The sequence below is a fragment of the Rhinopithecus bieti genome, unplaced genomic scaffold (assembly GCF_001698545.2).
Source record: "Rhinopithecus bieti isolate Rb0 unplaced genomic scaffold, ASM169854v2 scaffold_30732, whole genome shotgun sequence".
Taxonomy (NCBI): Eukaryota; Metazoa; Chordata; class Mammalia; order Primates; family Cercopithecidae; genus Rhinopithecus; species Rhinopithecus bieti.
In genome coordinates, this window is record NW_016814045.1 from 3906087 (window position 1) to 3923188 (window position 17102).

General features: G+C 42.2%; 1 protein-coding gene and 1 long non-coding RNA gene across 2 annotated transcripts in view; one reads left to right on the plus strand and one right to left on the minus strand.

Annotated features, from left to right (window-relative positions):
- Positions 1-17102, plus strand: part of DOCK2 (dedicator of cytokinesis 2) — a 443859-nt gene that overhangs the window by 128504 nt on the left and 298253 nt on the right. The gene's annotated exons all lie outside the window — the stretch shown is intronic.
- Positions 3532-16747, minus strand: LOC108513617 (uncharacterized). The gene is made up of 3 exons (XR_001880959.1): positions 16510-16747; positions 8534-8629; positions 3532-3592 (listed from the first exon to the last, which is right to left on the minus strand). It is a non-coding gene; the product is annotated as an uncharacterized LOC108513617 (long non-coding RNA).

Genomic DNA, 17102 nt, shown 5'->3' on the forward strand with positions numbered 1-17102 from the left:
ATGGGTAATTTTCTAAACCTCTCTGATCCTCAGTAAGTTCATCTGTAAAATGGGAATAAGAACAATAACGTCTGTCTTAGAGGGTGATCGTGTGGGCTAATGAGATGGATGATGCATTTAAAGTACTTGGCACAGCGCTGGGCTCAGCATAATGTCTCATACTAAGCAGTAAGTGTTATTATTGGTGTTGTGGTTATTTTTCCTGCTGATCCCAATTTCTGTGCTGACCTTTAAATTCCTTGCAATAAGGGAGTTCCGTAATGTTTGATAGTTGCACATAACCCTAAGCTACGTGGTTTTCCTCAGGGTCTGAGAAACACAGGACCTAGTGAGTAAAAGGGCCTTGGTTGGTACATGCTTTGCATTCTGGCTTTGAATGTGGGTTTTTTTGTTTTTTTGTTTTTCAATTTTTATTTCCCTAGACTGTTTTCGTAAAGGGGCTGTGTTACGTATGCCTAGAAGGAGTAGAGGTCAAGGTGAAATGTTTGCAATTTCTCACTTCATTGTTTGTGTTACGACAGGCTCCAGCATAGTTACATAGTTTTGGACACTTGACAGCTCTCCTCTCTGATGATTTACCCCTTAGGGCTCTTTTATAACACACACACACACACACACACACACACACACACACACACACGGTTTTTTCCTTGTTTTCTTTATGGAGGCAATTAGCCTCAACTTTGATTTGACCTATGATATTGAGTAAATTACTTAATCCTTGCAAGTCTTAATTTCCTCATCTGTAAAATGGGAATAGTCACAGAATGCGTCTCCTTGGGTTGCTGGTGCATCAGTGGCACATGTGGCTAGTTAGCCTGGGAATTGCAGGAGTAAGGAGTCACCACCAGCCAGGTTCCCACATGGAATGGCTTGCTCCGTGTGGATGACTTCAGGTTTCAGTGAGAGGAGAACTGAGAAACTCACAAACACTTATTTGCTGTCTTCTCCAACACAAGCTCAGACCTACCTGGTGGTGGTGACAGGAGAAAGGATGCACAGATATGCTCGGAGAAAGCTCCAAGGGGAGTCTAGGAGAAAAGCAAACCCTCTGTGCCTTTGAAACAGATTTGTCCCTACGAGAACCTCATCTCCAAGAAATGTGTCTTTTTAGTCTGATGCTAATCAGAGGCACCATCTGGTTCAGTGTAAACTGCTTTAGGATCCACATTGCTAGAGCTTTCTCTTCAAATTTCCAAAACAAACACAGAGAGAGAGTGACAGAAAGAGAGAGAGAGAGACAGATAGAGAGACAGACACCTGACAGAGATTTGGAAACTCTTTCAATGTTTATTTTCAGCTGGTGGATTTTTTTTTTCACTGGGAACTTTATAGAGAAGCTGTTCTTTGAGCAAAGCATCCAGTTTCCCTTTTATTAAAGCATAGCTTCCTTCTTCCCTCTCATCTGTTGCCCACAGTATCTGGAGATGCTGCGTTCTCGATTCACAGTGTACAAGGGGCTGGACAATGGTTGGGGGAAAGAGGGATGGAAATAATTTTGCCCATATCTTTTCTAATCATCATATCATTGCAGCATTGGGCTGCGAATAAACAACCCTCTGACTCTAGCAGTTACTACTTTTTTTTTTTCTTTTCGACTTTTATTTCAGGTTCATGGGGAACATGTGCAGGTTTGTTACATGAATTGATTTCATGTCAGGGGTTTCATGTGCAGATAATTTTGTCACCGAGGTAATAAGCATAGACCCAATAGGCAATTTTTTGATCCTTACCCTCCTCCCACCTTCCACCGTCAAGTAGGCCCCGATGTCTATTGTTCCCTTCTTTGCATCCATGTGGACTCAATGTTTAACTCTCACTTATAAGTGAGAACATGCAGCATTTGATTTTCTTTTCCTGTGTTAATTCGCTTAGAATAATGGCCTCTGGCTTCATCAGTGCTCTGCAAAAGTATGTGATTTTAATCTTTTTTATGGCTGCGTAGTATTTCATCATGTCTATATACCACATTTTCTTTATCCAGTCCACCATCAACACCTGTTTAGGTTGATTCCACGTCTTTGCTATTGTGAATAAAGCTGTGATGAACATACACAGGCATATGTTTCCACGTGTTTATGTCCTTACGATAGAACGATTTATCTTCTTTTGTGTATATACCCAGTAATGGGATTCCTGAGTTGAGTGGTAGTTCTGTTTTAGGTACTTTGAGAAATCTCCAAACTGCTTTGCATGGTGGCTGAACTAATTTACATTCCCTCCAGCAGTGTATATGCATCCTCTTTTCACCAAAACCTCACCAGAATCTGTTCATTTTTGACTTTTTATTTTTATTTATTTATTTTTTTGAGTCTGAATTTTGCTGTTGTCGCCCAGGCCGGAGTGCAATGGTGCGATCTCAGCTCACTGCAACCCCTACCTCTTGGGTTCAAGTTATTTTCCTGCCTCAGCCTCCCAACTAGCTGGGAGGTACACCACTGTGCCTGGCTTTTGTATTTTAATAGAGATGAGGTTTCACCATGCTGGCCAGGCTGGTCTCAAACCCCTGACCTCTGGTGATCTGCCTGCCTCAGCCTCCCAAAGTGCTGGGATTACAGGCATGAGCCACTGTGCCTGGCCAATTTTTGAGTTTTTCATAATAGCCATTTTGACTGGTGTGAGATGGTGTCTCATTGTGGTTTTGATTTGCATATCTCTAATGACTGGTGATGCTGAGCATTTTTTCATATGCTTGTTGGCTGCATGTATGTCTTCTTTTAAGAAGTGTCTGTTCACATCTTTTGCCTGCTTTTTAATAGGGTTGTTGTTTTTGCTTGTTAATTTGTTTAAGTTCGTTAGATTTGGGATATTAGACCTTTGTGAGATGCATCATTTGCAAATACTTTCCCCCATTCTGTAGGTTGTCTGTTTACTCTGTTGATAGTTGCTTTAGCTCTTTAGTTTAATTAGGTCCCACCCAATCAATTTTTGATTTTATTCTATTGGTTATTACTTTGGTAATCCTATTTAACATCTCTGAGCCTCGGGTTCCATGTCTGAAAAATTTGAAAAATGTGAATTAGGAGTGTCATAGAATAAGAGACCTTTGATTCAGGATATCCTTATTTTGGATCCTGGCTTGATTGCATACTAGCTGTGTTCCTTGGAATAAGTAACCTCTCTGAGCTGTAGCTTCTTTAGCTACAGAAATGCGACAACATATGAAAAACAACTAACAGAGTGCCAGAGACACAGTTGCTGCTTATTAAAATGCATCTATTTTGTCTGTTGTATAACAGTACTGACCATAACAATAGTAATGACATCAACAGCAACTTAAAGGGAGAGACTTAATATTTATCAAATGCCAGCTCTGTAACAGGTATTATATACAGCGTAAATATATGTTAAGTTTTTACAAAAACACAATGGCCTAGAAAGTTAAGTAATTTTCATTCCAATGAGACCAAATATTACACAATGTATTAAGGTATTAATATTTTGGACTGTGTGATCCTAGGGTTACAAATTAATCTCCAAATCTTAGTGGTTTGATAATGGAAAGGTTTATTTCTCTCCTTTGCAAAGTCTGATGAAGGTCATATTCCTTTTGTCCCTCCTGAAGTTGTGCCAGCTGGTGCATGTGGCCTCCCTGTAGCAGGAAAGATAAGAAGGGAGGGAAGGAGCGCAGTGACTCTTAATGTCCTTGGCCTGGAAGTGGCATCCGCCAGTTCCACCCACAGTCCATTGGCCAGAACACATCACACGTGCTAATGCCAGATAATCTGGGATGTAAACTAAGCACATGCACATGCAATATTTGATAAGCATTGTCTCTGTGACTCACAGGTAGTAAGTGCTGGAACTGGTTCTGAGTGCAAGTCATTTGAATAACAGAACCCACCTTTTTCTCACTATACTATGCTTTATTCCTATGAGGACTAAAAAGGAGCAAATAGTAGTGTATTGACTTGGTAGTGCTTCCTTCTCCGTGTGAGAACAAGTGCTTCATCATTCATCCTGAAGGATTTGTTTATTTCCATTCCCCACTCCCAACTCCTCTCCCAAATGCCAGACTATACATGAACTCTGACAGGTGAGCACAGGAACCCTTGCCTGGAAGGGAGATGAGGCTCTTGCTGCCAGCAGTTGCTGTGTCACCTGTGGCTTCTCAGGGCACAGCTTTCCTGCAGCAAGCCGGGGTATTAGCAGGCTGCCCAAGACTTGGGATGTTGACATGAGGGTCTGCTTCTGAGACTGTTCAGAAAGAAAAGGCAGTTGGGAGAACAAAGTGTCTTTCTCTCAGGATGTGCTCTGGCTTCATAGTGGGGCACCTTATATGCCCTTGCAAAATTCAGTTCATTGCATATAGTGCCTGGAATATCTTCTACTGCCTCCCATTCCCTACCCCAACCCCAAGACATGCTCAACAGGCAACCCCTACTCATCCCTTTAAGAACCAAAGTAGCCCTCAAGCCTGCAATAAGTCCTCCCTGATGGCTCAGGCATTTCACCTCAATTGCATTCAACACTCAGTCCCTGGGGAAGCAATGTGGATACAACTGTGGCGAGTTAGTAAACTTGTGCACCATGATCTCTGTGCAAAGAAAATGAAGCTGCTTCTTTTTGTTTGTTTTTAATCTAATTTAATCTTCTTTTGGAGTCTCTACTTGGTGCTGTGGCAACTTAAAAATTTCAATACATGGTATCTTATGGCTCTAGATTTAACCAGTCTTTCTGACTCAAAACAGTCCCCACCTTCCCAGGAACTCAAATAGGAAGGGGAAGAAAAGCACAGGTTTTGGTGTTTCCCTCAGTTTATCTGAAATGACTCCCTTTGGGACTTTAGCCCCAGAGGGGTGTTGGTAGTACACACACATTTTGTGGCCTTGGGTCTCAATGCCAGGTGAAGGGGCAGCTGACCATTCCCCTCCATCCTATCACCTTCCTTTCTGAGGAGGCTGACCTCATCTTTGTCCCTGGGGTGGTAGAAACATAATGGCTGCCAGGGTACCTGATGAATGGGGAAAGATGTGAAAGTAGAGGGTTGAATACATTGCAGATATTACCCGATTCCCAAAGGGGGCAAAACAATGCATCTAACCTCAACGCTTAGATATCCCTGAGGAGTTTGTTAAGATTGCAGAATCCTGGACCCTACTCCAAAGATTGACTCTGAATATCTGGGGAGGGGGCCAGGGATGTGCATAGTGTCAGCCTGCCAAGGGGCTTTGGATGCAGCTGGCCCTTGACCTCTCTCAAATGGGAGGCATAGCTCCAGGAGCCTGAGGAGGGAAAGGAAAGCAGTGTGGGCATGGACACGGCTCCCCCATTGCAGAGTGCAAACCTCCATCATGACACTTGACATGTCATTCTAGCATTCTCTGTTTATGGGACTGTCTATACTGATGGAATGAACTCCTTAAGGATAAGCGAAGTTATAAGTTTTGTTTTATTTATATTCCTGGTCTGTACACATGTTTATGTGCCTGGTCTCTCAGAGGCTGGTCTGTGGACCTTGGTAGTAAAGTTCACCATTATTCAATGGCCTGTGTCCCTTTAAGAAAAGGAAAGAGCAGACCTCAATTTTACACAGCTGGAGCAGTCCTGGCCATTAATTCAAAATACATCTTATTATTGATCTACACAAGGCAGGCTTTTATTTATTTAAATGTTCTATTTGTTATTTTTAATAACAAATGTAGCATCCACCCACTCGCCACACAAAACAAAAGCTAGGAAGTTAACAATCACTTACACGTAACCACACGACTGCCTTTCCGCACCTAAGGTAACCACATTCTTGAGTCTTTTTTTTTTTTTTTTTTTTGAGACGGGGTCTTCCTTTGTCACCCAGGGTGAAGCACAGTGGCACAGTCATAACTCATGTAACCCTGAACTCCTGGACTCAAGCAATCCTCCTGCTTCAACTTCTGAGTAGCTAGGACTACAGGGACATGCCACCACGTCTGGTGAATTTTTTAAACAAAAACTTTGTAGAGGTAGAGTCTCCCTATATTCCCCAGGCTGGTCTCAAACCCCTGGGCTTAAGTGATCCTTCTGCCTTGGCCTCTCAAAGCACTGAGATCACAAGCATGAGCCATTGCACCCAGCCTCTTGAATCTTTTGTTAATCATTCCACTGCTTTCCTTTTCATGCAGTTGTATTGCATTTATATATTTTCCTAGTGTTTTAGTTATTTTAACTTTATGAAAAGTGTATTGAACTGTCGATAATTTGAAGGAATTTATTTTTTTTTAATTAATATTAAACTAAGAATCATCCATATTACTGATTGCTGGAGTTCATGTTTTGATGACAATAGGAAATTCCATTGTGTGAATAAGACATAATTTGTTCATTCATGCTTTCAATTTCAGGCATTGGGTTGTTTCAGTATTTCTTTTATTGTAAGCACTGCTGCTAAGAACATTCTTATACGTGTCTCTTGTTGTAAATGTTCAAGAGTCTCCTTTGGGGATAGAACTACTGGTAGATTTGCTTGGCCATAAGGGATCAGAATCTTTAGGAGATAGTGAACACTCTTTTCCAAAGGTGGTTGTACCAATTTACACTCCCACCAGCAATGCCGAAGTGGTCCTGTGTAGCCACAGTCTCTTCAACACTGGATATTGCCCTGCTTCTTAATCTTTGTCACTAAAATGGGCTTAGACTACATAATCACTGTCTTTAGTTGCGTTTCCTTGATCACCAGTAATGCGGAAAATCTTTTCTTCTGTTTCTTTGCCACTCGTGTTTTGTTTCTTTGCTATGTCTGTTCATGTCTTTTGTCTGTTTTCTTTTCTTTTCTTTTCCTTTTTTGAGATGGAGTCTCGCTGTGTCGCCCAGGCTGGAGTGCAGTGGCGTGATCTCGGCTCACTGCAACCTCTGCCTCCTGGGTTCAAGTGATTTCCCTGCCTCAGCCTCCTGAGTAGCTGGGATTACAGGTGTGTGCCACCACACCTGGCTAATTTTTGTATTTTTAGTAGAGACAGGTTTCACCATGTTGGTCAGGTTGGTCTTGAACTCCTGACCTTGTGATCCCTCTGCCTCAGCCTCCCAAAGTGCTGGGATTACAGGCATGAACCACCGTGCCCGGCCTTTTGTCTGTTTTTCTGTCAGATTAGTTGTATTTTTCTTATTGATCTATAGGATATTTAATATATTCTTTCTACTTATTTTTTGCTGATTTTATCTATTGTGAATATCTTCTCCCAGTTTATACCTTGTCTTTTTATTTAAGATGCATTTTCATAAGCAAAAGTTCTTAATTTTAATACAATCAAATCAATCATTTTGTTAGTCACATTTTTGTGCATGCCTTAAGAAATCTTTCTCAATCCTGAAGTCTAACATATGTTCATTATTTTTACTAAGAATTCTATAATTTTAGTTTTGATACCTAAATCCTTTATCTACAGAGTTTATGTTTTATATATAGTGTAAGTAGCAATCTGATTTTTGTTTTTCATCTTTGTTTTTTTCCCATTTGACTGCACCTCTTTCCCAACTTCATCTGCTGGACAGTTTCTCCTTTCTCCCTGCCAGTGTCATTTTGCATTTTCAGGACATTGCTCTTTCCTACAGGCTGTGGGCTGAGTTGCTATAGCCTAGATTGAATCTCTGGTGCTGAGGACAGGGTTGCTGTAGACTGGATTCCAGCTCTGGTCCACAACGTGCAGGTTCTCTGTGCTATTGCTCACTGAGAGCTGAAGAATTAGGAAAAAGGAGTAGCCTCTCCTCCTCCAGTCAAGCTCCTGAATTGGTCTTCAGTGTGTTGTTAGCATCCTGGGGATTATGTGCCAAGGCGTAGCACTTACCTTCTCTAGGCTTGCACTTTCTCAATTATGAAAGAAATAATTTTCCTTATGGTAAGAAGTTGCTTAGGCTCATAGAGCTACCTTCCTGTAGTTTCTTTTTGTATCTGATAATTACAGCACTGAACTGGGAGTGAGGAGACCTGAATCATAGTAACAAAAACATCAGCAGTTGCAACAGCAACTGACATTTATTGACTGCTTGTTATGCACTGGCACTGTGCTAAACAGTTAGGTATATTATCTCATTTAGTGCACAGTTGTGAGATCTTGGGCAAGTCCCTTACTGTAAATGATGACACTGAACAAGATTTTGTAGTGTTCCACCAACGATGAAAATCTATGTTTTAAAAAAGTCATCCTCTGATTCACAATGATAATAATTCTGAATCTTTTTCACATAATATCATTTAGTGCCTTAAAATCCCCTCTTCCCATTGAAAATATTCTCCCAATACTGTATTGAGAAGTATTGAGAAGCATTCCCCCAGTACATCTCAGCATCCTGCCTGAGCCGGGGGCAAGGGATGAGGCCATTTTACAGAACTTTGCGTGAATGGCAGGCGATTACATGATGCGTTCGAGGTTACACAGCTGGTCACTAACAATGCCTCACATGCTGGAGCATTTCATTTCTTCAAGAAAGTACCATGGATTTTGAGGACAAGTTTTTTCTCATCAGAGCATTTAGAGGCATCAAGGATCTTCAAGTGAGGAGCCCATTTTGCCCGTTTCAACTCCAGTGTTACAAAGCCATAGCCAGCACCAAAACGTACCTTCCACACTCTGGAGATCTGAGAAGGGGCTGTCCCTCACATCCTGTCTTCCTGTTCTGATGTGATGGATTGCAGACTTCATTCTCAGAAAGAAACCTTCAGATCCAGAATCAGAGAAGACAGTGATTTAATGTGCTGCAGAACAAGTCCAAGAGAGATTTATGAAAGTGTCTATTGGGGGTGGGGGTGCGCTGAAGTTAAAAAAAATTGGCATACAATCAAGGAAAAGAATCCCTCTTGAACTTACCAAAATACTTAGAATAGCAGCTTTCAATGGCATTATGAACTGCAATTTAATTGGGGGAGAAAAAATTCCAGATCACTTCTTTAATAGCAATGTAAATAGACTCAGTAAACTCTTTGTGTGTGTGTGTGTGTGTGTGTGTGTGTGTGTGTGTGTGTGTAATTTACCTTATTAAAAATAGAGAACAACAAAATCACTCTGTTCTCATACCTTTCAATCTACATTCCATGGGATTCTTACCTAGTTTTGGAATGATTCTTTGCATTAATGTAAGCACACATAATGAGGGCATTTATATAAATCTTTATAAGGTTATGCATTTACTCCAAAATTTTGTTTTCACTGTGAAATTGCAATCATGAATGATTTCCATTATGCTGAGGTGGGCTTTTAGAATGTTGATATGGTTTGACCCTGTCCCCACCGAAATATCATCTTGTATTGGAGCTCCCATAATTCCCTTGTGTTGTGGGTGGGACCTGGTGGGAGATAACTGAATATGGGGGCAGTTTCCTCCATACTGTTCTCGTGGTAGTGAATAAGTCTCACGAGATCTGATGGTTTTATAAGGGGAAACCCCTTTCTCTTGGCTCTCGTACCCTCTTGCCTGCTACCATGTAAGACGTGCCTTTTGCCTTCTGCCATGATTGTGAGACCTCCCCAGCCACATGGAACTGTGAGTCCATTAAACCTCTTTTTCTTTATAAATTACCAGTCTTGGGTATGTCTTTATCAGCAGTATGAAAATGTGCTAATACAAGTGTCCTGAGACTTTTATGTTGATCTGTTGAAATTTGATGTTGTTAGATTATTTTCCCCCAACATCTTCTTAGAATAGAAGGAATTTTCCTGAAAACTACAATACAGTTGAATTGAAAATTAGCTGCAGATTCATTTCAGTTCAAGTACTATTTATTTAAAATCTAAAACTGTGGCAGCACTGTACTGTGAGGACTATTAACAAAATACAGTAATAAGTAATATATGACCACCATTTATTTAACCATTATTTTGTGCCAGGCCTAAAATAATTAACTCATTTCATTATCATGACATCCGTATGTATCACTATTCCCATTTAACAGGTGAGGAAACTGATAAGGAGGTTTAAAAACTTCTCGATTAAGAAGGTTTTAAAACTTGCCAGTAGTTACACACCAAGGAACAGCAGAGACACCATTCCAGCTGGGGTCTGTCTGATTCCCCAGCACACGCTGTACTGCTGTGCTGGATGACTTCTGGAAGAGAAGGGTTTCTGTCCCCAGGAGCTTATGATTGGAGAAGAAAAGATTTACCCAAAGATCTCTTTCAATTTGAGCTCACACATGCTGGGCAGGTAATATAAATGAGTGAAGGGGCAGGATCATAGTTATTATGAGATTTTCTAAGGTAATCATTCCTTTTCGAATAGATAGTCCTAATGTCACCTTCACTTATATTTTTACAACTCAGGTTTTCTACTTGCCTATTAAACATGTGGGACCCTTCTTTACTTCACAAAGGAATCTGATTTCTTTCATTTTCCTCCCTAAACCACAGTGCCATCTGGTTAGTCATCCATATCCCCATGGCCGTTTTTTTTTTTTTTCTTTTGAGACAGTCTCATTCTGTCACCCAGGCTGGAGTGTGGTTGTACAATCTTGGCTCACTGCAGCCTCTACCTCCCGGGTTCAAGCAATTCTCTTGACTCAGCCTCCTGAGTAGCTGGGATTACAGGCGTGAGCCACCATGCCTCGCTAATTTTTTGTATTTCTAGTAGAGACAGGGTTTCACCATGTTGACCAAGCTGGTCTCGAACTTCTGACCTCAGGTGATCTATCCACCTCGGCCTCCCAGATTGTTGGGATTACAGGCGTGAGCCACTGCACCCAGCCATATGCCTATGTGTGACAGAGACAAGTATACAGTGAAATGTTTCTTTGCTACTAAGGAAGCAAGAGTAATAGATATCAGTGGCCACTCAGCTCTAGGAGGAGAGACTATAGGGATTGGTGAGGACTGGGGCAGAGTCTGTGCCATGGGTAAACAGGATGGCAGTGAGGACTGGGGCAGAGTCTGTGCCATGGGTAAACAGGACAGCAGTGAGGCAGGGCCATGTCAATATGCAGACTCAGTGCTGCTTGATAATCTCTCACTCTTTCTTTTTTCTGAGATAAGTCTCCAAAGTGGAGACCTGCTGATTTATTTTTAAATGATATAGAAGACAAACAAAACCTACAGATGGACCCAGAATAGCAGTTTCTGGTGCAAATATAATGTTTATAGAGTTTTAATAAATTTATAAGGTTTTCATAAATTTATTATAGATTTTATAATAAAGTTTTATAGAATTTTAAATATAACTTATAAGTTATTATGTTTATAAATAACCCTATAAGAATGACTATTGCTAGAATTCAGTGGAAGCAAGGCTGTTTGGGGACAGTTTTATGGAGAAGGCGGGATGTCAGCTGAACATGAAAGGCCAGTGTATGTGACACGGGCCCTCTCTGGACAACAGCCTGTGGGAGATCTTGGAGTGTCTGAACTGCAAGACGCCTGCTTCTCAACCTCAGCAGCACTTGGGATTCCTCCTTGCCTGATATGCTCCCTTGCTAAGGGGGGCCTTGGACCACACTGAGACCTCTACTAGGCATGCTTCTGGAGATGTTGGCCCAGAGATGGGAAAAATGGCATTTATTCTTTATGAAAGTTAGGATTATCAAAATATCGTGAGTTGATTGTAAGACATTTGGAAATGTATAAAATGTCCATGATCTCATGATTTAGAGGAAACCATTATTTATTCTTCCTCTCTTTTGTATCATATATATGATATGATATATGAATCATATCATATATGTATATGGGTCTCACTCTGCTACCCAGTCTAGAGTGAAGTGGCGTGATCATGGCTCATTGCAACCTTGACCTCCTGGGCTCAAGCAATCCTCCCACCTCAGCCTGCTAAGTAGCTAGGAATACAGGCACACATCACCATGGCTAGCTAATTTCAAAATATTTTTTGTAGAGACAGGGTCTCACTACATTGCCTAGGCTGGTCTTGAATTCCTAGCCTCAAGCGATTCTTCCACATCAGCCTCCCAAAGTGTTGGGATAACAAGTGTGAGCCACCACACTTGACCTGTATCATATATTTTATATAATTGGGATTTTGTTTTACATGCTCTGTAATCTCATTTCTTTTCTGAAAATTATTGAGAACATTTTCCCATTCTGTTTTTAAGGGCTTCACACGACTTTTCGTAGGACACTGTCTATAGTCAACTTTATGGCTTGGCTCTGCACCCCTGACCAAATCTCACCTTGAGTTATAATAACCTCCACATGTCAAGGGTGGAACCAGGTGAAGATAATTGAATCATGGTGGCAGTTTCCCTCATGCTGTTCTCATGATAGTGAGTGAGTTCTCATGAGATCTGATAGTTTTATAAGAGGCTTCCCCCTTTGTTCGCCACACATCCTCACTTTGTCCTGCTGCCCTGTGAAAAAGGTGCTTGCTGCTCCTTTGCCTTCCGCCATGATTGTAAGTTTCCTGAGGCCTCCCCAGCCATGCGGAATTGTGAGTCAGTTAAACCTCTTTCCTTTATAAATTACCCCGTCTTGGGTATTTCTTTATGCCGCATGAGAATGGACTAATACAACCATTTTTAACATTTTCTTCTTTAAGGATATTTAGGTTCATTTCATTGTGTGCTAGAAAAACTTCCTGGAATTCATAGCCTTAATAGACAAATCATTGTTCTCTTTGCTTATTATTTCTTTACCATTGGACGTGAGTCTCACCCAACCTTACCAGTGTTTGTCCAGGTTTTGACTTTACCTTTTCCCTCCTTTTCACACAAGATGTGCACGCACATGCACACGCACACACACATACACACACGGGGATTTTGCTTTCTCCCTGTGTGATAGACTCAGCATGGAGCAGACTGTGTTGTCCTCTAGTTAAGGAGTTGGAGTAACAAGATCCAATTTGGAGGGACATGTTTTCACAACCCTGCATTATCCTTGATGGCAGGGGGTGTGTCTGTGTGGACGTTCCCTGCAATACCAAGCACTTAAATGCGACCACACTGAGAGCCCTCATTAGCCCTAGGCAGCCAAAGTAGATTTGCTGAGCATGCCGCCATCCAGGCTGGAGAGACTGCCCACATGGAACCAGACGCCACTCAGACACTCCAAGATCTCCCACAGTGGAGAGGGGAGCCAATTATCGAAAGGCAAATGAGACTCTAATTACAGCTTCAGCTAAAGAGTGGGAAATTATTTGAGGAGAGACTTCCCATTTCTGGTGTAGGCACAACACAGGACAGTTGTTCAGAACCAGGGGCTGGATCAAGTCCTGATTTTACTACCTTACCGGGGCCTTCACCTCTGGAAGCATCCGATTCTTCATCTGTGAAATGGAAACAATATAGAAGGTTGACCTCACTGGTTTACTGTGAGCATTGAATGCAATGCTGCTGGTGAGAGGCATAGAGAGACCTGGTCCTTAGTAAGGACTCGTAAACCAAGTTTCATCATCAGTAACTATTACTAGTGTTACTATTATTTGTAGTCATCCGATAGCATCATAGAAGGTACAACTGGAAGTCAGGAGAGCTGGAGTCTCAGCTCTGCAGTTTCCTGTATATTCCAACTTAGAGAATGAATTAATCCCTCCATCTCATTTTCCTCGTTTCTCAAATAAGAAGCTTGAATGAGGGGGATACACGGGCACACATTCCCTCCTAAGGTTTGTGGTCCTAAGCTAACTGTAACCTAAGGTTTAGAGTTTGAGTTACTCTGTACGCAGCACTTAGCACCTTCCACTACCACAAGTGCTCCTGGATGCTGGGAACCCGGCTCCTCAGTTACTATTGCTGGAGTTCTTACTAACACACAGAGGCACATTGTGCTGAGAAGTATATATCATTACCTTCATGAATCCTCCCATCAACCCTGTCTTACAAGGGCTGTTATGATCACCTCTTTGCAGGTGCTAACGTTAAGACCTATATAGGAAGCTGGGATTTAACCATAGGCTCCTAACACCCATACTAAATGGTCGCGGTGTCCACAGTGTTCAATAGTGACTAGTAATATTTTTGTTCTCATAAATATTAGTTGAGCTGCACTCGAGGATTTGGAAGAACTGGGATGGAGAGGACCACGCATCAGTGTGCTCATATTGTACTCTTCTCTCTTTTACTCAGTCCTTTCAAAACTGTAGGCACAAAAGGCAGGGAGGCAACACCTGTAAGACCTTGGGGGCAGCTCCTGCTACCTCAGCCCTGTCTAACTTTCCCTCTCCGTAAAATGGGACTGAAAAACAGTTGTTCTGCCTACTTGCCTGGTAGAGTCATTTTGAGTTACACGAAAGATTGTATGTGTGTGTGCATTAAAGAATTTGCACATTGGGCATATCGAACGTTTGAGCTGAAAGGAATGTTAGCAACCAGGTGCCCAGAGATAGTCAAATTCAGCAATTGAGAGAAATCCTGAAGAGGCTTCACCTTGGGTGCATAACAGGCAGGCCCACTTCTCCCTGCTTCTTAGAACAGCTCACTGTATCTATATCTCTGTCAATCTCTTGATCTACCAATCTATCTATATATCCAAGAAAATTTTGAGCAAAAAAATTCTAAGTCTAAAGAAATATGTGGTATTTGTTTTTCTGTGCTTTGCTTATTTCACCTAGCCTCACGTGAAAAATTGATCTGGCTCTGATAAGCGTGTTGATCGTGGGGGAGGCTGTGTGTGGGTGGGGACAGGGGATATAGGGGAACTGTGTACTTTTGACGCAATGTTGCTGTGAACCTCAAGCTGCTCTTTAAACAAGCCTACTCAAAAAAAATGTATCTATGCAGTATAAACATTGACCTGAATTACTGCCACCTCCGATCCATTTCACAGAGGAGGCAAAAAAGGCCCTGAAAGAGGAAGTGGCTCTTCTAAGGCTACTGAGTAGAAGAGTTAAGATAGAGCCCCTTGTTCAGCGTTTGCTGCCCACATACCAATTTACGTACCAATCGTTAGCACTGGAAGTGTGGCCTTCTCCCTCCCTGGCTTAAAGGGTACACTTCAGTGCCTTAGGGAGGTGGTGGCGGGGCTTCCGTTTCACTGCCTGTGCCCATAGTGGTGCCTGTGGTTGGGGGACATCTCTGCCATTGCTGGCTCTCTGGCATCACTGCGCCTGCAGTTGTGAGCTATTGGTGGTGGTGTCCAATGGCTCACACTGGTTCATTGCTGGGACAGTGAGATGATTTCCCAGGGCCAGCTCTAGAGGAACTCATAAGATGATTATGTGGTGGCTGAGGTTCAGGTGGGTTCAGGCTTCCTGTCCCACCAGTTTCAAGCTATGCAGGTCTAACCGTCTCCCTGTCTGACTCTGTCTCTCATTTGTTCTGTCCCCACCTCACCCCCACATCATCCCATGCAGCCCCTTTTTTAAATCTTCTGCTTCACCCCATCCCTAGAGGAAATTCCCCTTTCCCCTTGCTCTCTTCTTAAGCCTGAACAACTCTCAACAGCTTCAGACACCAGCCAGTTCCTAGGGAGGCAGTTCTCCACCCAATCCCTTCAGGTTCCAGGTATGGGGTAGGTGTAGTGACTGACTGCGGCCCTGTAGAGAGAATGTAGGCTGCAGGAATTCATCCCATTGCATTTGCCCTCTCAGAGAACGTTCTAACCAATTTTCTTTCTGGGTCACCGAAGAAGGAAGGCACACCTTGCCAAGGTGAGCATTATTTTTTTCTCAGACCCAGTCTCTTCTAATCTAATTTGGGGGTCGTGTATTTCCCCTTCCACCATGGCTTTGGCTTGATCCTTTTGGATCTAGCAACCCTGGCATTACTGTGCTAAGAAGCATTTGGCTCTTTCCCATCCAGTGTGAGCCCAGTTTGCCCTGATCATTGCCACCCTCCCCTAGCTGTAAACTCTCCTCTATGATGGAGGAGGCACAGAGTCAGCTCTGATTAGATTTGTAAGTTTTAAGGCTTCCCCAGCCCAATGAAGGTGTGTGTGTGTGTGTGTGTGTGTGTGTGTGTGTGTATGTGTGTGTTTAATGTGTGGTGAGCCATTCTAACATACCTCCTAGTGAAATCTTTAAGGGTTCCCCAAAATGGATGGGAAAGGTGTCCACTTCTTTTCTCATGGTGAGTTAAAATAATTCGGCATCCAATAAAGTACCTCTGGGCCTTGTGTGCTGGCAGCTTCTGGGCAGGTTGACGGTTTCCTCCCTGTTCATATTTGTTTCATCATAAGCCAAACAAAAGCACTGAGAATCTACATATTCGGGATCTCAGGGGCCTCTCTTCTTTCTCGTGCTTCTCTAAGATTTTCCTTGTACTTACACTACACCAGCTTCCTGACTTCAGGTAAAGAGTGTGTGTTTTCTCTGTATTCCCAGTAACTAGCACTGGGATAGGTGTTTGAAGGTGAAAGGAGCAGTTACCTTCATTGAAAGAAGGTAATATCGTCTATTGAAGAAAACGCTGCACAGTAGGTCTTCGCTTATGTCGTCCCTCGGTTCTTGGAAACTGTAACTTTAAGGGAAATGATATATAACAAAACCAATTTTGCCATAGGCTAATTGATATAAACAAGAGTTAAGTTCCTAACTTAAAATATCACCATAAAATATCGCCATACTTCTAAATAAAGACCCAAACACTTCTAATATTATACATTAAAATAAATGTGAGCTGTACATTTAAGAATAATAAAAACAAGTAAGATCATGACTTACCCACTTATTCCAGTTCAGGGTCCTGGTGGCTAGAGCCCATGCCGGCATCTCAAGCCCATGCTGGCATCTCAGGGTGCCAGGCAGAAACCAGCCCTGGACAGGATGCCATTCCATCACGAGGTACACTCACACACACCTACCCTCACTCACTCTATGGCCATGTAGACACACTAAATGAACCTGATGCACATGTCTTTGGAATGTGGGAGGAAATTGGAGTACCCCGTGAAAATCCACATAGAAATGGGGAGAATGTGCAAACTCCACAGATAGTGGCCCCAGCTGGGAATTAATTTTTTTTCTCCTCAAGGTTATAACAAAACAACATTGAATGAAACGATGTTGCCGTTCAAGGTCCTGCTGTGCTAAGAGCTGGAAAATTTAAACTCTAGTCCAGGAAAGCTACTAACAAGCGGTGTGACCTTGGACAAACCACTTAACCTCTTTGGGCTTCATTTCACATTTATGTAATCAGAATGTTGGATCTCTGAGATCCTGTTCATCTCTGATGGTCAGCCAGTCTCTATTGCCAGGACAGCAGAGAACAAGAGACAGCAGCTTCAAGTACTATTTATTTATTTATTTATTTATTT